Source organism: Canis lupus, chromosome 15 (assembly GCF_048164855.1).
Source record: "Canis lupus baileyi chromosome 15, mCanLup2.hap1, whole genome shotgun sequence".
In the NCBI taxonomy this organism is placed as follows: domain Eukaryota; kingdom Metazoa; phylum Chordata; class Mammalia; order Carnivora; family Canidae; genus Canis; species Canis lupus.
In genome coordinates, this window is record NC_132852.1 from 27,502,355 (window position 1) to 27,517,946 (window position 15,592).

Consider the following 15,592-nt stretch of genomic DNA (forward strand, 5'->3'; position numbering starts at 1 on the left):
TGGCACAGATCTTTCCTGCATGCATTAGATTAACTGCACTTCCTTCAGTAGCCAGTTTTAAATCAAGACAGTTGACAATTTTAAATAATTTATTTTATATGTAGGTCATATAAACAGTTGCAGGGATGCCTTTGCAGAGGGCACGTTTCCTTTTCCCTCCGGACACTCTTTACCTCTGGCAGTTGTCAAGAACAAAGTCTCTGGTTTCACAAGTCAGAACACTCACCTGCCAGAACCTGGCCCTTGTGTGGAGGCCCAGCTCTGAGAAACCACCTTGCCCAGGGGCAGCTGAAAGAAAAGCAGGCCTTGCCGCTAAAGTCTTCATCTCTTTGCCATTCCAAACAGCAGGCAGCAGTGACTGCAGTCCTCATGGAGACTTCCTCACTTTCAAGTTCAGATGCAAGCAACTGCCTTCCTCAGAAGTGCTCATTCCAAAGCCAGTTACCGAATTTCTTCCAGAACCAACATCATAGCCACTATTTTGTAATAGTTTAGAAGAATGTGGTCAAACTCATTTATAAAAGTCTTTTTTCCCAAAATGTGCCAGACTACTGAGCAGGCTAAGGCATAAAATAATCATCCCAGCAAGAGTTAACTCCTCAGCCATCTTTCTTTTCAGCCTCAAATCACAGAAATCAGTTCTCAAGTGCAAGAAGTCTGCGGCCCTGATGTTAAATTTGACTCTTGAGATCCGCTTGGGCCTTTTGTTGATCTGTGAATCTCTGGAAAGTGCCAGGAGAAGCAGTAATAATCCCTCAGCTGGCCATCATCCCTGTACATCTTCTCACTCCGACAAACGCAAACCACACCCTGCTGCCCACAAATACACGCTTCCAGCCAATGGGAGGGCATACAGCTTGCATCTCACACGTTTGTCTATATAAACAGCTATTTCTGAATGAAAGGTAAAGCACAGGGGTGAGAAGAAAGGGAGAACTACTTCATGGCAAACAAATTATCAGATCTCAACTTCACACGTGTCTTTCTCTCTCCTTTCACAAGGGAAGAGATCTTCTTCCTCCCCTTCATTCATACACATTCCTTTTGAGCATAGAGTCATTCAACCAGAGACAATTTCCACAGCCCAAGAGTCTTCTCTTGGCCACATAAGACACCATGATGTTATTCAAATACTACACACAACCTAAGTGTTAAGGCTTACCAAAAAAACTGGCCACCCCAAGACCTATGATTTTTGAGGTCCAAATCATATCAAGAAAATATTGATTTTGATTTTGAAGGCCCTACCTCTTAAGCTGTCAAAAAACAAAAATTAAAAAAAAACTTTTGTCATTTGTTAAAATTCAGGATGATATAACTTGAAGAGGAAAAAAATGTCAAACTCAATGGAATAAATAGATCTAATATAGTAAATTTTTGGCTGCCTTAAATACTAGAACCACCATAACATGTTTTTATACTCTGATAATACTTTCTAAACTCTGCCTGCATCAGTCTCTTGTGGCTGCTGTAACAAATTACCACAAATCTAGTGGCTTAAAGAAATAAAAATTTATTCTTGCAGTTCTAGAGGCCAGAAGTCCAAATAAAGGAGTCTTCAGGGCCATACTCCTTGCAAAGTTTCTAGGGAAGATTCCATTCCTGCCTCTTCCAGCTGCTGGTGGCTGCCAACGTTCCTTGGCTTATCCCCACATCTCTCCAATCTCACATCTGTCTTCACATGACCTTGTTCTCTGTGTTTCTTTCAAATATCTGCCTTTCTCTTACAAGAACACTTGTCTCTGGGTTGAGGGATAGCTGGACAATCCAGGATGATTGCCTCATCTCAAAATCCTTAACTATGTGTGTAAATTCCTTTTTGCCTCATAAGGTAAAAATCATAGGTTCCAGGATTAGAATGTAGAATGAGGGGGACCACCATTCAGTCTACTACCTTGCCTTATTAATGTGATTTGTTTTTTGTCTTACAGTAGGTTAAAGCAGAGACTTGGCTCATACACACTGGCATCGCCCCCCATGCCCAGAACAGGACATTGTCCAGAAGGCCATTGAACCTGAGTTCAGTAAATTCATCTGAAAGTCTAAGACTGGACCAGCAGGAAAACAAAACCACTTCCCACAACACTGCCGAAGACGGTCTTTTCCTTTCTATCCTTTCTCAAAGGTCACTTTCAGAGGAGACTTGAGACCACTGGCGGATGGAGGAGAAAAATGTGGTCATATAAAAAGACCTACTAGTATGTAATAATAATGAGCTCCAAACTGTGTGTGAAAGTAAGAGAAACTACCACAAATTTGCAGATAGGTGACTTTGGAAAACTTAGTATTTAGAGCAACTCCTCCCAGTAGGAAAACCCACGTACCCTCCATTATAACAGAGGTACCAAAAGAGAGCACCATCAGGAATTTACAGCTTCACATGTTTATAGCCAGTGATGAACTAGGTGCAAAGCACACAGAGTATATGTCCACAGACGGGGGGGGCACTTAACAACAGTGTCCAACGCAGTGTCCAAGGCCAGGGGAAGCTGTGACTGTATAAAGCTGGGAGACCCTTCAAAGTCATTCTCTAAACTGTAAAGATTTATGATCTTAAAATAGTGTTAACCCCAGAAGTTGAAGCCCCACTGGAATAAGCTAAGAAGACAATGACAAGGCAACCTGGGTAGCAGGGAGCTGACTGTCCACTCCTAGCAGTGGAGGAACCAGTCAATCACAGGCTGAGTGGGGAGTAAAAGAGAGCCACAGGGCAGTGAGCTCTGCAGCTGAAGGAAAATGCAGTGTTAGAAAGGACAACATCCTCAACCTACCATCAGGAAAGAATTTCTCGAAGCAGGCTTCACCCCGCCTATTCATATTGCTAGCCTCCTATTAACAGTATCAGAATCCTCTGCATCAGACCAGCTCACCTCTCTGACTACATCATGCTCAGTCATAACTCCAAGCCTTTCCTCACGTCTCTCCGCTTCGTGCCAGGAATAACATCACTTCACCAATTCCAGGGGAAGTTTCAGGACCTCTTGTTTCAGGACCCCCAAGTCTGCCTTCTCCATGGATGATCCCAGGACAGACCTACCCACTTCCCTCTGCTCTAAATTGCTTGAGTGATGTGTGTCTGTACCCCTCGTTTTCTCTCATTATCTACTGCACAGCTGAGACGAAGTCTTCTATTTTGTTTGTATTTCTGCTCGACTTCTAACAAGGTGCTTTTCATGCAGCAGGTGTTCAGTAAACACTTGTTGAATTAAAGGCATTGTCCTGAAAGTTCAATTGAATCCAAGATTGCTGGTGACTCAGGAGCCCCCCCAAAAAAAGTCGAAAGTTGGTCTGAGGGAAATTTCTGACCAACTCTTCTTTCAAGACTCAGCTCCTCATCACTGCTGTTGATTGTGATTCAACATCCCTATTACATAGAATCGAACATGCCCTTCTTTGTACCCCAATGATCCCTGGGCTTGTTTCCATCACCATACCTATCACTGTTATTTACATTTACTTATATGAATCCCACTTCCTTCTGTTTGATTTGTAAGACTCTTGAGGGCAGGCACCATTTGGTTCGTGTCTGCATTGCTAACATTTAGAGCAATAGTTAGGAGCTCAGAGTTTGGGATTAGATAGGATGATTTTCCAGCCCTTCCTCTTACGAACTGTGTGACCTTGGAAAGCTTTCATTACTTAACCTCTCTAAGTTGGTTTCATTGATGGGAAGATTATTGAGAAGCATTATTCTCAAAAATTATCAAGATAATCATAATAATATTATTAATGCAAGTAGAGCATTTAATTCAGCATCTGGCACAGAGTTAAATAAATGGTTGAAAGTTCACAAAGCCTGATGCTTCACACTCTTCCTGCCTGTGCTACTGCCTTTCTAGAAAACTGTTCCCAAAAAATGATACGTACAGTTGCTAATTCCAAAATTCTCTTTCCTGCTTTCAGAGTTCCAACACAGACATTCCAAGTCCCACTGCTCTGAATAAGAGAGTCTTTGATTACAGAATGTCTCTGGCTTCTCCTTCCCACTGCAAGACCCTCTGTGACAACGATGGCTTGTCAGCATCTCCTGGGGTAGGGACTGGCTCACTGCCACTGCGTCAGCACCGGTGTGATGTCACTCATCCTTTTGCCCCTTAATATGTATCATTTATACCCAGATCTCCTTTTTTCCTTTAATCAAAAACAGAAGAATCCATCTTAGACAATATTAAAAGTGTAGAAACCAAACTAGGAAAATTTGAAGTGAAATTTCAATTCTCAGGCAGCCCCGGTGGCTTAGCGGTTTAGCGCTGCCTTCAGCACAGGGTGTGATCCTGGAGACCCGGGATGGAGTTCTGAGTCAGGCTCCCAGCATGGAGCCTGCTTCTCTCTCTCTCTCTCTCTCTCTCTCTGTATCTCTAATAAATAAATAATATTTAAAAAAAAAGAAATTTCAATTCTCCTGAGAAATAACAGCTGCAGCACAGACTCTTAAAAGATCACTTAAGCCTATATGGAAAAAAGAATAACCCACTCCAAAAATGGAAGATATATGATTGTGTTTACCAAAGTGTGCAGTCCACACACACACACACACACACACACACACACAAAATAAGGTCAATTTTCCAGGAAAAAAAAGAAACAATTTCTTATCTAGAAATAAAATCAAGCTAATAAGTGAGGAAAGTAGTGAATTAATGAGAAGATTCAAAAATAATTTTTTTAAATAACCAGAATAACATAAAAAAGAGAAAAGTCAAACCACAAAACTGAAAAGGAAAAATGGATAGACTGGTGTTTAATAATTCAGCCAAGGAAATAAGGCAATTAATACTCTATAAATCTGTGTATGTATGCTAAAATGTCAATGCCATCACAGCAGTCAGAACAGCCAATAATCCAAACCAAAAAAATAATCTGCTTTGCACATCCAATGACCCAGGTGAGCTAGCCCTGCGTCAGCACTCCCTTCCCTACCTGATCCCAGTGGTGACACATAGCTGGCAGGCGCCTGCAGACTTCACAAACCCAGAGATGGAGCCCACTGATTCTCAACTCTGGCAATATGAGCTGATCTTCACTCTCTTTGCTCCCTGCTCCCCGCCCTGGTCAGCTATTTGGGTGCCCCATGAGCCACCACTGTGGGTGCATGCTGCTAATGATCATGCTTAATTGGGATGTTTATCACTGCAAATGCTAAAAGCCAAGTTCAACTGGGTCTAGTTCTGACTGCTATCAACGTAGGGTCTGAGTTCTTCTGCCTTCAAAGGGCACACACTGTGGTAATGACAAATGTCAACATGCTGCAGATGGTAAAAGCACAGTGTCAGGTTCTGAGTCATTTAACATTTTTATTAGTGATCCAGGAGAGTGTAAATGGCATGTTAATAGTATCTGCAAATCATGCTGTATGGGACAATGAGCATATAACAAGGTAATGTGGCACACAGTCTGGGGGCTCGAACAAAGGAAGAAAACCAAAAGTCAACTTGGTAAAAAAGAGATGAGTTAATAGACTTAGGAAGGATGAGACAAACCACAGATAATGGATGGGCTGGCCGACCCACACAGATGATGGAAACCCTTAGAGTGAGTCACACGGTCTGTCGTGCTTCTCACCACTCGGAGATGAACCCATCACTGTGGGGCCACTGTGTCTCTCTGAAGCCCAAACCACCGTCTGGGAGGAGCATGTGCTTTCAGAGTAAAAATAACTAGAATGATGAGTCTGAGCGGATGGGCATGAAGACAGGAGACTCTGGGGAGTTAAGAGAGGAAGAAGTCAAGGCCTTCTGCAAAGGTCGCAGGTAGAGAGCAAACATTCCCTCCCCTTCTTTGCAGTGCCTTTCTCTCAGTCCCAAGGTGAATGGAACCTCAAACTCTCACTCTCAACTTGGTACACAAAAAGCATGCTTTGGGGTGCACAGCTATTAAACCAAGGTGTAGCATTAGTACAGCTTCTCTACCTTGCTCTCAGTCTCTCAATTATAGGCTCTCTCTCTGAGGGAAGCTCTTCTAAACAAAGAAATACACCTCCAGGATTACCCATAAGTCTCTCTCCTCTTTATAATCACCCTCTAGAGAACCCAGAGCTTTCTTCTCTGGTGTGGTGGGCGGGGGGCGGGGGGGGAGGATGTCTGTAACAAAAACGCCAACATGACTGCAAAAACTCTACAAGGGATGCCTGGGTGGCTCAGTGGTTGAGCGTCTACCTTCAGCTCAAGTCGTGATCCTGGAGTCCTGGGATGGAGTCCCGCATCCGGCTCCCCACAGGGAGCCTGCTTCTCCCTCTGCCCATGTCTCTCCTCTCTCTCTGTGTCTTTCATGAATAAATAAATAAAATCTTTAAAAAGATAAAAACTCTACAGAGAGGAATGGGGTAGATGTAGTGGGGGCCAGGGGCAAAGCAGGTCTGCTCTTACCTGTTCAATCTGCAGGTCTCCCAATAGCACCAATAATTTGCTATTAACAGCTTTTGAAATGTCCTGTTGCCATTGGTTTACTGCCTTATTCTTACTCCTTTGTCAGCAAGCCCATCCTTAAGCAATTAACACTTTCATGGAAAATAAAAGGAATAAAACTGAAAAGTGGTGGGAGTGAAATGCTATGAGTCCCAACCTGACCTGAGCCAGAGAAATGGTTGGGTTGATGTCTTAGGCATCATCCAAGATGATCTATAAAATAAGAATACTTTCGTTCTAACCATCCAATCCTCCCTAGACTCAAGGTCAGAAATAATGTTCCCTACTTTTTGCTTTTCTTTTCGTTTTCTTTCTCTTTTTTCTTAAATGTTGGTGTTATGACCCTTTATATTCAGAATCTTGAGGTACCCTGTATCTTCATGATAAGCTAATTCCCAAATTTACAGAAAGAAACATGAATGAACATTCTCTTCTTGAGACTGGCTTTGTTTAAAGAGATTTTTCTATGGGAAACCTGCAGCATTCAGGTTCTTGTGGGCAATGGAAGGGGCTGGAGAGATGAGGGGGACACTTTTCTGAGTCACCACAGGAAACATGGGGAAGTGGTTACTTCTGGAAAGATACCCAGCCCATGGTGTCTTAGTCATCTCCACTCTGCAAATGAGGTAGTGGTGCAGTCCCCCCTCTATGGGGAAACAAAAACTTAGCGGGAGGGCAGTTCTGAATTAGGAGAAAGCCCCGAAGTCTTCCATCGGCCATCGACTGGCCCAGCCTATGCCAGGAATCCTCATGATAGAAACTAGTTTCTGAAAATCACAGCTGAAGAAAGTCAGGCTTCTTCAAAGGGAAGACCAGCCTTAGCATGTAGTAAATGAGGATACTTGTGCAAAATGAATGAGACCTACCGAAGAGGCAGGGTCAAGGACGAGCTCAGGACCCGGGGATATGGACACATGTATGTTTAGTTTTGAAGCATCCCTTTTCCTGATAACATCCCTTTTCCCAATCCTTCTCTTTTTTTTAAATATTTTATTTATTTATTCATGAGAGACACAGAGAGGCAGAGACATAGGCAGAGGGAGAAGCAGGCTCCCCATGGGGAGCCCAATGTGGGACTCGATCCCTGGACCCTGATATTACAACCTGAGCCAAAGGTGGATGCTCAACTACTGAGCCACCCAGGTCCCCAATAACAATCCTTCCTGACATGGAAAATAGAATGGTTTCTATTTTCCAAACAACTCCCTGACTCATTCAGAGGCTAAAAAGTCATCTCAAACTTCATGTCCACCATCTAATTCATGTTCACCATCCCAAAGCCTTCTCTTCTCAACAAAAGGCAATGCTGCCATTCCAGTTGTTCAGATGAAAAATCTTGGAGTCTCTCCCTTGACTCCCACCTCCTCCCACTCCACACACACACACACAAACACACACACACAAACACACACCCTACATCTAACCCACCAGCACATCCTGCTAGCTGACCTTCCAAGTTCCCTGACATTCTTCATCACCAACCCATCACCCCTCCGAACCCAACTGGTATCCTTTCTTCCACACTTGCTCACCAGAGTCTATTGATTGCACAGCTGCCTGATGATCCTTTAAAAATCTAAGTCAGATCAGGTTATTTCTCCGTTCAAAGTCTCTCCACTGGCTTCTCCATCATTCAGTAAAATCCAAAGTCTCTACCTCGGACACCAAGTCCTAGCATGGGCCCCCAACTGCCTCTATCTCATCTCCAACCAAGTTATTCACCTTCCCCTTCCCAAACCTCCTGGGTGTTCCTAGACCCCTTCTCCTGCCTCCAGGCCTTTGCTCATCCCCCAACACTCCTTCGAATTCTCCAGAGATCCCTGATTATATGCCAGCTTAGTAGAGAGACGGTCCTTTAACACTGGATATAAAATAGTAACCTCCACCTACGCTGCCTATCCCAAAGCTTTACCAGTCTTTATTTTTTTCCAAAGCATTCTCACCACCTAGTGAATCTGTGTTTCTTATCTGCCTCCCCCACTATAGAACAGTGAGTTTCATCAGGATAAGTACTTTGTTTTACTGCTAAATCCCCAGCACCCCGAACAATGATTGATGCATCATAGAAACTCAACAAATCTTTGATGAGTGAATAGTATCTCCCATTTCTCTGTCTATATAGTTTCCTTGTTATTTTCTTAGGGTGATTTGTTTTTATCCACTAGAAAAGTCATCTTGAAAAATGTCTACTCGATCCAAGTTGGGCTAGTGGAACAGGTGATCTGTCTATACTAGGCATGAGAGCAGGGAAATTAGGCCCTGGGCAGTAGTGATGGTGACAGCAGGGGCGACACCAGCCTGGGATTCTAGAAGGATCGAATGGAAATGGAGGCAGATCCAGAGGGAAAAATAAGAGAGGACTCAGGTTAGCTCAGAGCACTAGTGTCTCCTCGTGTGGTTTTCCTCTTAAAATTAGACCCAGAAAGAGTAAGCAACTTGCCTAAGGTAACAGACATATGTGTTAGCAGAGCTGGAAATACTAATGAAATCTCCTCTCTGTGTCCTAGTGTTATTTCCCTTTAAATTGCACTTATGAAGGGTGAAAAAAATTGTTGTCAAAAAAAAAAAAAAAAACATAAGCTTATTTCATTTCTGGGTGTTAATTGATTAATCCATTTCAACCCTAACCCTTTTATGTTGAAAAGGGTTTTCAACAACCTGCATGAAAAAAAAGAAGGCAAGCTTATCTAATTTGCATGTGACACGAATCTGGGGGAGCATAGCTAATATCATGAATAACAGAACCATAATCAAAAAGATGTTGATGAGCAAGAGCAAAGAGCCCAAACTGACAAGATAAAATTTAGCAAAAAAATTAACTACAAAAACATAGGAAGGAAATATGACATGGCAGCAATGAGTACAAAAACTGTAGGCCACAGCAGAGGTTTAACCAGAGGAACCCGATGGTATACACAATCCTGAGCCCCAACCTCTCATTCAAGAGATTCTGATTCAGTTAGGCCCAGATATCTGTGCACCTTTTAAATGTCACAAGTGACTCAGGGTTATACTCCAATTTGAGGACCCCCAGTCTATAGCAAGATCAGGGTCAGTCACATGTCATGTGGCACCCATGAACATCAATATAGTCTTGGGCTGCATTAATAGAGATATAGACTATAAAATAAAGGTGATCATACTTTCTACTCTACATAGATCCAATTTCCTATTTATTCATTCATTCATCAAGTTTTGATAAGTGCCTATTAAGAGTCAGACACTGGATTTACTACAGTTAAGAGACAGACACAACCTATCCTAGGATTGGGCTAATTTTTCCTAGGAATCCTTGCCCTAGATATTTCCAAGTCTCCAGAAATGTTTATAATTGTCCACAATGCACTCTGACTTTTTTTCTCACTTCTTGGCAGGAAAATGGGAATTTATACTAAGCCCAAGAAGCCAGACTATACAACCAATGGCCTTAGTACTAATTGCAGAGGAGGGCAGCCCCGGTGGCCCAGCGGTTTAGTGCTGCCTTTAGCCCTGGGGTGTGATCCTGGAGACCCTGGATCAAGTCCCATGTCGGGGTCCCTGTGTGGAGCCTGCTTCTTCCTCTGCCTGTGTCTCTGCCTCTCTCTGTGTGTCTGTCATGTATAAATAAATAAAATCTTTAAAAAAAAATTGCAGAGGAAATTTCCACCATGGCCAGTCTCTCATCCTTATGGAGCTATGATTTTTTTTTTTTCCAGTGAACAGAGAATGTTCCCTGCAGAGGGTAAAGCTGCCTGTGCCTGGAAATATTACCACTGTCATCTATATAACCAGAACCACCAGCTCCCACACAACAACCTCCACCCACCCTAACACCCCCCCCCCCTCCGCCAGTCCCCTAGCTCCTGTTATCAAAATGCCCCCAGGGATCAGACGGGAGAGCATCTGAACTAGATAAGGCACAATGAGAACAACAACAAAAAAAAAAAACAAAAAGAATTTGATGAAAGAGATAGTAGAGAACGAGGATTCTTAACCCCAGGGACTGAGTGGATGGGGCAAGGGAACCAGGAAGAGGAAGGAGTCAGACTGGACCTGCTATTTCCATTCAGGGACTATGGGAGCAATGCAATGTCATCATGAGAAACTTCAAAATGAGAAAGAGATTTACATTGGGGGACGTGAGCAGGGAAGGACTGAGACAGGTAAATAAAGAATGCTAATTCCATTTTGGACATTCTGAGATTGAGGTCCTGGTAGACACCCAGCTGGAAACATCTAGTAGATGGTGAGGAAGGTAGAAGTGATCTCCACTGGAATAGGCTGAAATCAGGGGGTGGGGGGGGGGACACTAAATAAATCATCAGATAACCATTTTGACCCTGGAGAGAACAGCTTCAGGAGAGATGAGGGGATGGAAGGTGAAATTCAAGCATTAGTTAAGGACATAGTCAGAGGAAGTAGGAAAAACAAGACAAAAACAATACAGCCCTTTTTCTGATTATAAAAATTAATGCCATTTTTTTTAAATTTTAAGAATGTATAAAGAAGAATATTTAAATTTCCCATACTCCCAGCCCACAGAGAATCACCACCATTAACATCTTGAGACAGTTCCCTCCAGACATTTTTCTATGCATCTATTAGGGTGGTTTGTATTTTTTATCCAAATCAGACCTTTTATATCCAAGTTTTGTACACCTGATTGCTTCATTTACATTATACCTAGAGAATTTTCCTATGTAATTCAATAGTTCTCAAATTCTGTTTTTAATCTTGGAGATTAAAAACCTCTTTTGCCTCAGCCAAAATTTATATAAGCAGCTAGGATAGTTGAGGTCGTTTCAAATCTCTCACTGTTGTAAAGATCCATCTCTCTCGATGATGGAAAGAAAAATAAAGACAGAAAGTTTGCTCCTGGGAGGGAAGAGTGATTTGAGGGGTTTTGTTTGTTTTTTAAAGTAAGAGAAACCTGAATTTGTTTGAAGACCTATCCAAGAAAATTTGAGGCAGGACGCTTTAAAGAGGAAATCTCTGGACAAGGTGTGTATTTATGGGAAGGTGGGTGCTGGTGAGCTTTTCCCCACCCCATGGATAACAACCCAGTAAGAAGCTACAGAACTGGTCACCGGGCTGCAGAGGACAGAAACATAGCCCTGCCTCCCTCCAATCTCTCTGGCCTCCTCTCCTGAGGGCTCCATATCCTGCTCAGGAAACCAGGGGGCACTGGGGGAGTGATCCTCACAAAGCTGCCCTTAGGGCTAATGAGATCACCTCTTCTGAGCTCCTTGGAGAAAGAGACTACTTAGATTCAGGAAAAAATACTGTCCTAATTATTTTGATAGAAGCAAAATAATTAAGGGCCACATTGCTTCCTCACTTCCCGTAGGACGATCAATCCAGGCTCCAGGGGCTCCAGCCTATTTCCTTTTCCCTCATTTTCTGTCCCTCACAGGAGCCTTGGGTCTGTTCTTTCCTTGCCTCCCTGGCTTTCCTGTGGTCCGCTCCCAGCCTGGTTCCTACCCTGTTTCAAAGCACCATTAATTAAGACCTTCGAATGCGGGACACCTGGGTGGCTCAGTGGTTGGTTGAGCATCTGCCTTCCACTCAGGGTGTGATCCTGGGGTCCTGGGATGGAGTCCTGCATCCAGCTCGCAGCAGGGAGCCTGCTTCTCCCTCTGCCTGTGTCTCTGCTTCTCTCTCTGGGTCTCTCATGAATAAATAAATAAAATTTTTAATTAAAAAAAAAAAAAGGCCTCTGAATGCCAACTTCTGAGTTCAACGCTCACGCACCAGAGCAACCCATGCTCTGTGGTTTGGTGACCGGATTCCCTCCGCAGAGGTTCTGTTTGAGCAAACCCCAGCTGGGGTTTTATTTGAGCATCAGCGTATCCTCCACCAAAAACTCTTGGTATCTTTGTTTTTAAAACCAACCAAGTAGTGCATCACCAGAAGGAAAGGGAAACAAGTCTCCAAAGGGCAAACATCCCCTTGCATATCTGATTGTCTGAGACTTTCATGCCCGGGAGTAAATGTAGCAGCATTTATGAGGCCACGTGCACTGGTGGCCTCGCCAGTTTCCCGGAGACAATGCTGAAGAAAAATGAATGGGAGGCGAGGCCGCGCTATTCGGCAGCCACGAGCGCCCTCTAGTGTCCAATCGGAGGCCTTTACTCCCCCTACAACCCGACAAGAGGAATAAAAACACTACGAAGCCACAACTGAAACTAATGTAATGCTGTATGTCAACGACACTACCACAATTTTTAATGACCTTTGAAGCAACTCACTGCTACGCAGGGGATGGCCATCTCACAATATCCTGATTTTGCATTGCGTTACTATTCCCAGTCTAGGTCACACAGCGAAAAGCTGTGTGTTCTTTTGACAAATTATTCAGTGAATAAAAGATGTTTTTAAGGGAAACATGGGTCATTTAATTCACTATTGGGCGCCTGGGTGGCTCAGTCGGTTGAGCATCTGCCATCTGCTCAGGTCATGATCTCAGGGTCCTGGGATTGAGCCCCACATCCAGCTCCTTGTTCAGTAGGGAGCCTGCTTCTCCCCCTCCCTCTGCCCCTGTTCCTGTTCTCTAATAAATAAATAAAATCTTTTTTAAAAAAATTCACCATCCACTAGCAGGAGTCACCATGTTTGAACCCTGAGTCGAGTTATCATTCTACATAAACCCAGAAACGTTTCTATGGTAACACCCAGTACTGTCAAAATGGTGGAAAAACATAAACTCATACTGTGCTGGCGTCACCGTATGCTGGAAAGCAAAGTGACAATAAGTTTAAGCATCATGAAATATATTACTTTTTGATCCTGACTCCAGGAAATAACACAACAGGATTTTTTTTTTAATTACATAGACAGAAAAGTTGTGGGCCACAACTTTATTTGCAATTGCTTTTCACTATTATGTTATCCACTTATAATAATGACTTTAAAACCTCTCTATGTGTTTGATATGAAATGAAAAGCGCTGTTTATAAACTGCAATGTACAGGATAATTACACGTTGTAAAATGTGTATATTGTGTGAAAAGGTACTATTACTGGATTAGAATATGAAGTAATGAAATTTGAACATAGTTGTGTTGATGTAATGAATGACTGTTAGTTTTTTGTTGTTGTTGTTTAAACTGTTTTTCGGGGCACTTGGGTGGCTCAGTGGTTCAGCATCTGCCTTCAGCTCAGGTCGTGATCCCAGAGTCCTTGGATGAGTTCTGCATCAGGCTCCCTGCAGGGAGCCTGCTTCTCCCTCTGCCTATGACTCTGCCTCTCTGTGTCTCTCATGAATGGATAAATAAAATCTTTTTTAAAATAAAGCTTTTTTTTAACTGCTTGTTAATAGATATCTAGCTTAAAGTGAATTTTTCAGGTCTACAAAATCCTTCTCCAGTCAAGGCTTAGTTGTTAACTAACTCTCGGCTTGTAGTCTGAGGCCAAATGATCATTTCAAGGCTTTTGTTTCTAAAGGCCAAGAAGCCTATTAACTGAAAATAATAAATACACATAAAAAAGAATAAAAGCAAAACAACTTATCAATAAAGCCACATTATATGAATTACACAAATGGCACAATGAACGTAAGGTTGGTACAAATAAGTTGGAATAAAATTCTTGAGAAAAATACAAAATTGTATTGTATCTTGAGAATACAAAATTGTACATTCACATCTCTTAACAACAGTTTAATCCCTGGTATAGGTGCATGGATCAGAGGTACATTTGAAGGGTTTCGTATCGAGGAAATTGTTAATTTTTGCTATAAAATTCCTGTGATTCTGGGGTTCCTGGCTGGCTCAGTCAAAGGAGCCTGTGACTTTTGATCTCAGGGTTGTGAGTTCAAGGCCCATGTTGGGTGTGGACGTTACTTAAGTAATACTTTTTTTTAAATGTTTCTGTGGTCCAGGATTTTTACAAACTAAGCTTAAATATTAAAAAGAGTGGGGTCAAGCAGACTTGAGCTTGCTCCTGGCTCACGACTCAGGATAAATTCCTGTGGTCTCAGCAATTTCCCACATGACCCAGAAGTATTTTCAAAAGTGGGGAAGCAGTAGCCAAAGCAAGACCATTGTCTAAAAGGCAGCTTTAGGATGGGCCTTTTGGAGAGAAGTAGCAATATCCAGTTCAAGATTTGTGACAAAGATAAAAATCCCAGACAAGTTTTGGTTCCCTAAAAGTTCAGTTTAAGCCACTGGAATGGTAATGGGACAGATATGAAATTACATATCAGGCTCAAGGTCATACAATCTAAAACAAATGACACAGCTCAGCTATCCAAATATCTCTAGAAACATGAAATGGGGACAGAGATCCACTTGAATGCCTAGTGAATGTTTCAGAAACAACCAAGCCAATCAAAGGCAGAACAAAAAAAACAAAAAAAAACAAAAAAAAAAAAAAAGTAAGGTATGTCCTTGAAGCAGGTCAGACTGTGGTTCAGAACAAATAAATCAATTTTGGCACAAAAAATTAATGTTCTTATAGATGCTTTCCTGGCTGAAACTCATATGCAAATCAATTTAAGAGTAGAAAGATAAGGGGGGAAAATGGAGATTGTTCATATTCAAAATAAACAAAACCCTTCACAAAGATAAACTTATTATACTAACAAAGAAACTCCTGAGGGAATATGAATGGTTCAGCACTGAACAATATGCATTCCACACACTATAGTTGTGGTGAGTGCAATATGCACCCATCACTGCAGACTCGGCTAATAGCTGAGCTGGAGTTCCCTTTACTTTCATGGTGTAAAATTCCCTGTGACTTAGACTCAGGAGAGAATAGAGCTTCATTTTCTTTTGCTGGAATAAATTCTACTCTTCGACTTCAGAACCACACTGTTCAGAGTTCTAGGCTGTTTCTTATACCCTCTTACACTCTAGCTTCCTTTCCCTGATTTCTTTCTTCCTTCTGACATCTCCACCTTTAAGAGTAGGGACTAACAGATGGGGGTGTTTCTGGGCAGGCTTCAGTATTATGCAAAAGCCTGTATCTTTTCTTTTCAAAGCTCTTTTCATCGCCTGTAAATACACCACTGAAAGCTCCCTGGGATCCTAAAGCTCACTTTAAATGGCTCACCTAGGGAGTGGATAGCAATAGGGGAGGTGGGGTAAATGGGGAAGCAGGTGGCCCCAAGCTGAAACATGAGTGTTAATCAGAGGGAGGGTTTAAAAGGAAATCTCTTTTTGTAGAAAAAGAAAAAGGCATCAAGGTAGCCAGCAGAAATAAATTGG